Here is a 7,500-nt window from a genome sequence, read left to right as displayed (position 1 = left end):
CACACAGCCTAAGGTTTGAAGGCAGAGGAAGCGCAAGGCAATTGGAAGTTGTTTTTGCTAACACAGATGGTCTACTATCGTCCAAGTTGGAGGTAAACGACCGTTAACTAGGATGTAAACAGATCAAAATTAATTTAGCAAGACTTAGAATGAAAATGACTACCAGAAAATGGTGTTGGACACGTCTTTCCTTTTTGAAAAAAATAGTATAGATAGAAAAATTACACAATAGTTCCAGTAGGAGATTTCAATCGCGAGCAGGTAAAGGAGGGGAAATGGGGACACGTACTAACAAAGATTCCTTGGGTAACACTGTTGTATATTGTAGTGGAAAACATAACAACCCAATGTGACTCGAGTGAGAGGAGATGGCAATGCAACAGTACTGGACTTGCTATTAACGAAAGTACCAGGTAATATTGGCCCTACCCCATAGGCAAAAGTGACCATGTACCACTTAAAGTGTAACCACCACGCCTAGGTACAAATTTACTTTTATTTTTCTCTCGTAATGTTATTTATTTTCACAAAAACCATGATTAAAACAAATAGCTTATCTCAAAAGTTATTTTTTGGGGACTTTTTGATGAAAATATTTGTCGTCTATTATTTTGCATTCTAAAATACATGATACAGAGTTATTTCTTGGTTGTGATGGTATGGTACTTTGTAGCATCGTGCAATTATGTTATATATTACACTTAACTATTGCTCAATTAGGAATTGCATATTTTCCCCCATTATTTAATTGTCATATGTTTCGTTGGACATTAATTTCATTACTGATTGTATTATATATTTATTGTAAAGAGTGTAACTTTGTACACGAATCTGTAGGGAGAACCAAGCGAGCTCCTGTATGTTTGGCGCCAAAACACACGGAGTGGGGTACTTGTAAATCAACCTCCGAAATATATGTACGCGTTTGTCTATTGTAGTACTTTATCGAACTGTGATTTTATACACTAATTTACATTGTTAATATACTTTTAACTAGCCACCCTGCTACATGTGGTGGCGGCGGTAAAGTTAGTATCCCTTGCTATAATATATATATATATATATATATATATATATATATATATATATATATATATGTGTGTGTGTGTGTGTGTGTGTGTGTGTGTGTGTGTGTGTGTGTGTGTGTGTGTGTGTGTGTGTGTGTGTGTGTGTGTGTGTGTGTATGTATATATATATATATATATATATATATATATATATATATATATATATATAATGATTCTCGAGTGACACGAACTTTAGTGACCTTTGGCTGGCCAGCATATTATGTATACGTTTGTTTTTTATTTTTACAGTCATTAATTTGTTACAGTGACTTTTGAAAATATTTGTAAGCTATTCCTCAGTTTTTTTTTTTTTTTTTTTTTTTTTTTTTTTTTTTTTTTTTTTTTTTTTTTTTTTTTTTTTTTTTTTTTTTTTTTTTTTTTTTTTTTTTTTTTAGTCCCATGTGATCTATAGCATAGTGTCTCCTGTTTGGACTTTTGGTTATATTTTCGTCATCTGTGTTAATAGAATATTCGCCTATTTTTTTTTTCTTCTTTTTTTTTTTTTTTTCGTGTGTCAGCTTCAATCTGATGCCTGGATGTGGAATGATTACTGGACCAGCCTAGATCGTGTGAAGGATTGCCGACGCCCTAGCCACCCTTCAATACGCTCCCTCTTGAAGAGATTGATTATGTTGGACTGTTAATTGCATGTAAACTCTGTCATAGTGTAAATTCTCTCTTTTTTTTGTATTTATATTCGAAAACAATTCTCGAGCCAATTAGTTTTGTTGCCTATGTCATACGGCGGCCATATTTGTTTACGTCTTTTCTCGGCCATTTTGCTTTCATCTTGCTAGTGTATAATCACCCCTTGCGGTGCCGTTCTCCTTGGTTATTCTTTTATAGAGAATTAGTGTTATTGTTTATATTTTTCTAGGTAAGACTAGGATCGCTAGCCTATGTTTCTTTTCTTCGTGGGGCATGTGTTTTGTAAGCTGTCGTAGTAATTAATGTATGTATTAAGAATTTCTTATTATTTTTGCGTTATTGTTAATTAAAAGTGATTTTCAGATATTATATCATTTAATGATGTCTACTAAAAGTAAGCTGCCATAATTTCTTAGTCCCCAAACTCCATCTCAGACGATGGCTAATACATTTACTCTTTTACATCAGGATCCTTCCATAGTTAAATTCTCAGCTCAGGATCCCCATTATACGGCTGCTGCATTTATACAACAATACGAAGACAGCATAGTCAACACTAACGTCAGTAATAGATCTGAAAAAAATCTCATTCGTGAGATCTCAACTTGTACCTAACTCATTGGCAGCTGAAACGATGGCAGCCTCATGTTTTAACCCCAAAACATTAAAATATAAATATGATACTTTCAGAGATAATTTCCTCTTTTTTTCTCTGATGCCCCTGTAGGTGATAATTTTCAATTGTGTTTTCAGTTATCTTATGTCCCTACGTCCCAATTGGGCACTCTTAACTATATGCGTGCTGAGGCCCAGGCCAGCAAGGTTGCTTTTGATGCCTTAGAGTCATTATTTCATTCAGATTGGGTAGATAAAAATGCTATCACTTTGGATAGGTTCCACCTTATTTTGAAATTTCTTTTTTATATACTATTACTGGTGCCTTTTGAGAGGAGAGCAGCATCTTCTCTCAGCTATAAGACGTATGTGTCCCTATTGTCTTTTGCAACAGAGCTTTCAAGTAAACTAAAGGAAATGCCATATGGTTCTTTGTGTATTAACAATGAGCAACAACATGCCGATGTTCCTAGTTCTCCTCCTCCACCCCCTCAGTCATTAGAACCTACTCATATCACTCCTTCGTCTACATTTACACCACCTGTACTTACATGTACCTATTGTAACAAGTCAGGTCACTCAAGTGCTTTTTGTTTTCGCCATAAGAGTCACGAGCACAAGTCAAAACAGTCCCTTGCACGTAGGATTTATTCTTATTCCTCTTCTAACGTGACACATGACCTCTCTAGTGTAACGCTTCAGGATAAGCTTAGCTACTATCATATCCATGGTCAATGTAAACATTCGATTGATCAGTTTTCAAGGATTCTGAAACTTAAGGCAGAGACCTCTCATCAACTTCTGCAAACTTAGTTCCATTTTTAACATCGCCCAAACCAAGGGATAGACCAGTAATAGCCGATCTCAGATCATCCCTTTTGGTGGCTGCTGAGTCTTCTCAATTACTCACTTTCCAACTTCTTACAGAGAACACACTTATCTTAGTCACAGTAGATACTAATGCAGAATTTAGAAGGGCTTATGCTCTCATGGATTTGCATAGTCTCACTTTACAAAAAGTAAAGGATTGCACTCTGCACAAGGTTCTCCCTTGCCTATTCTTAGGTCTGTTTGCATTCCCTTAAGATTTTCCTCTCATCCTACCGTTTTCCATTATACTTTTGTTGTTGTTTCTGGAATTGCTCTCATGTGTAATTGCCTTTTGGGTATTGACGCTCCTACAGCTCATGGCATAGATATATCTCCTAGGCGCCGTGCAGTGACTTTTCATAATTCTGTTATTCCCGCAACGAATAGGCCAATTTCCATATGTATCTCACCTCCTGTGCATGATCAGATATTACAGTTGTCTTCAAAGGGTTCTAATCATTTTGACTCTCCTATTCTTTCTTGTGCTGCTGTTGTTGTAGGCGAGTATTCCATTGGACCTTCAAGTTCCGTTCGAGTCCCGGTGCGCATTTCAGGTGCTCCAAATTGGTTCTGACGTCTTATCTCAGCCTGACTCTGTTCGAGTTCGTTGTCTAGCATTGGAAGGAACTCTTTCCTATTCGCGAGGATCATGTTACAACAATTATGGTAACCAACGTAACTGATGCTCTTATCACCCTCTCTCCTGGCAGTAATTTAGGTTCCTTTGAAGTAGTTGACGTTCACACTGTCCAGGATTCGCCTCCTATCATAGCAGCTTCGGTGCTACGGTCTCCACAAGTAAGTGACACAGCTCACTTGGCCTCTCAGTATGCAACGTTTGTAGGTGAGATTGACTTTCCAGAGGTGACGCCTCGTCTCATTGACCTGTTAGTGACCCACCGTCAAGCTTTGGCTTTACCTGGTGATCCATTAGGAGTTACGGATCGTGTTGTTCATAGCATTGATCTTCAGCCAGGTGTTCGACCTGTTTACGTACCCTCTTACAGGTTGCCTCACTCTCGTCGGCTTGTAGCACAGTCCTTGGTTGACGACTTGTTACGTGAAGGCGTTGTACAAGAGTCTCACTCAGAGTGGAACTCACCGCTTCTACTGGTGCCTAAGAAAGATGGAATTTTTCGTCCTTTTATTGATTATAGGTGAGTTAATGAGGCCACTATTCTAGACTATTACCCTTTGCCTGTGTTAAGTGATCTTCTCCAGTCCATTGCAACAGGTAATACAATGTTCACCACCTTAGACTTAAAGGCGGGCTTTTGGCAGATTCCCTTGGAGAAGTCTCGTAAAATCACGGCCTTCTCGACTCCAGCAAGACATTATGAATGACTTCGTTACCCCCATAGGGTTATGAAATGGTTCCTTGACATACCAGTGCTTGATTAACCCAATTTTTCATTGCCTAGTGGGGAACGGACTTTTTGTTTACCTGGACGACTTAATCTTAGTCTCGAAGGATGTGGAAGGCCACTTCAATAAGATGTCCATATTCTTGCAACGTTTTGCTGATACTGGATTGAAACTCCAGTATTCTTTTTTTAAGTCTAGCATACTATCCCTAGGCCATGTTGTAGAGAAACATTGTATTCACACCATAAAATCAAAGTAGTTAGGGACTTCCCTACACCTAAGTCAGTTGAACATGTACGTTCCTTCCTTGGACTGGCAGGGTACTCTCTTGCACTTATTAAGAATTTTGCTTCAATTGTATCTCCACTTACACGTCTCCTCAAGAAGGATACTTCCTTCCAGTGGCGTGATGTTCATCAGGAGAGTTTTGATTCATTGAAGCATGCCCTTACTGAAGCGCCTGTGTTGGCATTCCCAGATTATAGTCTTCCCTTTACTATTTGTACAGATGCTTCTGGTACAGATATTGGAGCTGTATATATGCAGCAAGTAGATGGATGTAGACCCCATGTTATTGCATATCCTAGTCGTATTTTTAATAAGCCTGAGTCTTGTTACTATGTTACTCATTTAGAGGTACTGGCAGTGGTGTGGGCTTTAAGCATTTTTGAGGTATCATTTTTGGACCTTTCAGGCCGCCTAGCTAGATGGTTCCTTACAATTGAAGAATGTAACCCGATCCTTAAGCATATTCCAAGAGGTGTGAACAATGTTGCTGATGCACTTTCACGTAATATACCTGTAGCTGCAGTTACAGTGATTGATAACTTCTCTCTGAAGGATCTGGCCAAAGCTCAGCGTAAGGACCCTGTTTGGTCTGCTGTCATTTATGCTTTGGAATCTGGTGATGATACCACCTTACCAGATTTACCTGTACCCCTGTCCCAATTTTCTTTACAGGACAATGTCCTCATTCGTAATGTGGAAGTGTTTGAGCAGGATGTAGCCCAGTTAGTGATCCCCGAGTCTCTAGTCCCTGTTGTTCTATCTCTTGCTCATGATGCCCCTCAGGCTGGTCATCCAGGTCGTGACAGATCTCTGGCTATGGCTCGCAAGAAATATTATTGACCTAGAATACGACTGGACATTACCTATCAAGTAGGCCAATGTAGCTTTTGTGCCCAGAACAAAGGTTCCCTAGAGTACCCTACTCCTTCTCGTCCTTTTCAGATTATGGGTATAGACCTTTTACAATTGCCTCGTAGTACTCAAGGTTCTGTGTATGTCCTTGTGTGGGGGTGGGGCCACTTTAGTCGCTTTGTAATATTGGCTCCTTTACTTAGCAAGTCTGTTCGAGTAGTTTCCCATGCTTTAGTTTCTCTCTCTCTCATTTTTTTTTTTTTTTATACGCTACTCCTTCAGTGCTCCTTAGTGACAATGGGACTGAATTTAGGAATTAATTTTTAGCAAACATTTGTGAAAGTTACGGCATCACTCAAACATTTGTGACTGCTTACTATTTTGCATCTAATGGTCTAGTAGAGCGGACGAATAGGAAGATTTTGGACATTCTCAGGCACGTTGCTATTAGTCTCCATGAATCTTGGGAAAATTGGGTTCCTCATGCCAGTGCTTGTATTAATAGCACGATTAATATTTCCACAGGTAAGACGCCTCATTACGTCATCTATGGTGTTCAAAAAAGGCTCCATATGATGTGTTAGACAGTGCTACTCGTCCCCTCTACAATTTTGATGATTATAGCCAACTCCAATGTTACACATTACATAGGATATATGATTCTGTGAGAGAAGAACTTGATGACTCCAAGACCAAAAATGTTATAAAAGCATACCTGACCACCAATTTAAACTGAATTGTAGGTTTACAGGTCCCTTTTTGGTGACTGAAAAGCTACATCACAATAAGTTCAGGGTCTTTGATCGTTCCCAGGGACTGCATGAAGTATTACACGTGGACAGGCTTAAGGTAACAAGAGTACCTATCCTTGTATTTGCCCGGCTTTCACCAAAGCCCTCTGTAAAAACTATGCCTTATAATCTCCGTTCAAGGGGTCCAATACATTATTATCTGTATGTGTGCAATACTTATATTGTTATTCATGATTGTCTTGATCAGTATTCTTATATATATATATATATATATATATATATATATATATATATATATATATATATATATATTATATATATTATATATATTATATATATATATATATATATATATATATATTTTTTTTTTTTTTTTTTTTTTTTTTTTTTTAGCTGTTAAGTGTATTGTCTTGATCTGTATGATATGTAAATTTTGTTTAGCTATTGTCGTGCCTCGGACTTCCGACTATTGTTTTCTTTTCTCTTTACTGACGCCAGTACTTTTATACATAGATTAATGCATTGTTTTCTGCATGTATATTTATATATTCCATATGTAAGTGTCAAGTATGTTCATGTGAAAATTTTCTCCACACTTTTGTGTGTATAATATGTAAATGTGGTATGTGTGGAGTATGTTGTGTATATTTTGAGTTTTGCCTTGCCTCGGTCATTCATTTTTCTCGTTTGCTCGGTGGGGTCACCGAGTGGTGGTGGCCGAGAGATTTGATGGTTTGGTACGTTGTAGCATCGTACAATTATGATATATATTGTACTTACGTATTGCTCAATTAGCAATTATATATTTCCCCATTGTATAATTGTCATAATTTTTAAAATCAATTTCATTATTGATCGTATTATATATTTATTGTAAAGAGTGTAACTTTGTATATGAGTCTGTAGGGAGAACCAAGCGAGCTCCTGTATGTTTGGGGCAAAACAAGGAATGGTGTAGTTGTAACTTGTAATTCAGCCTCCGAAGTGTTGGCACGCATTTGCCTATTGTAATGCTTTATCGAATTGTGATTTAATACACTAAT

The 7,500-nt window shown here is 37.7% G+C and overlaps 1 protein-coding gene across 3 annotated transcripts in view; it reads right to left on the bottom strand.

Annotated features, from left to right (window-relative positions):
• The window catches only part of LOC143022094 (trypsin V-B-like), an 84,517-nt gene that overhangs the window by 19,723 nt on the left and 57,294 nt on the right, over window positions 1-7,500 (bottom strand). The window lies entirely within an intron of this gene.

The sequence above is a fragment of the Oratosquilla oratoria genome, chromosome 43 (genome assembly GCF_046742065.1).
Source record: "Oratosquilla oratoria isolate Oo_2021 chromosome 43, ASM4674206v1, whole genome shotgun sequence".
Taxonomy (NCBI): domain Eukaryota; kingdom Metazoa; phylum Arthropoda; class Malacostraca; order Stomatopoda; family Squillidae; genus Oratosquilla; species Oratosquilla oratoria.
This window is presented reverse-complemented; position numbering and strand designations above follow the sequence as displayed.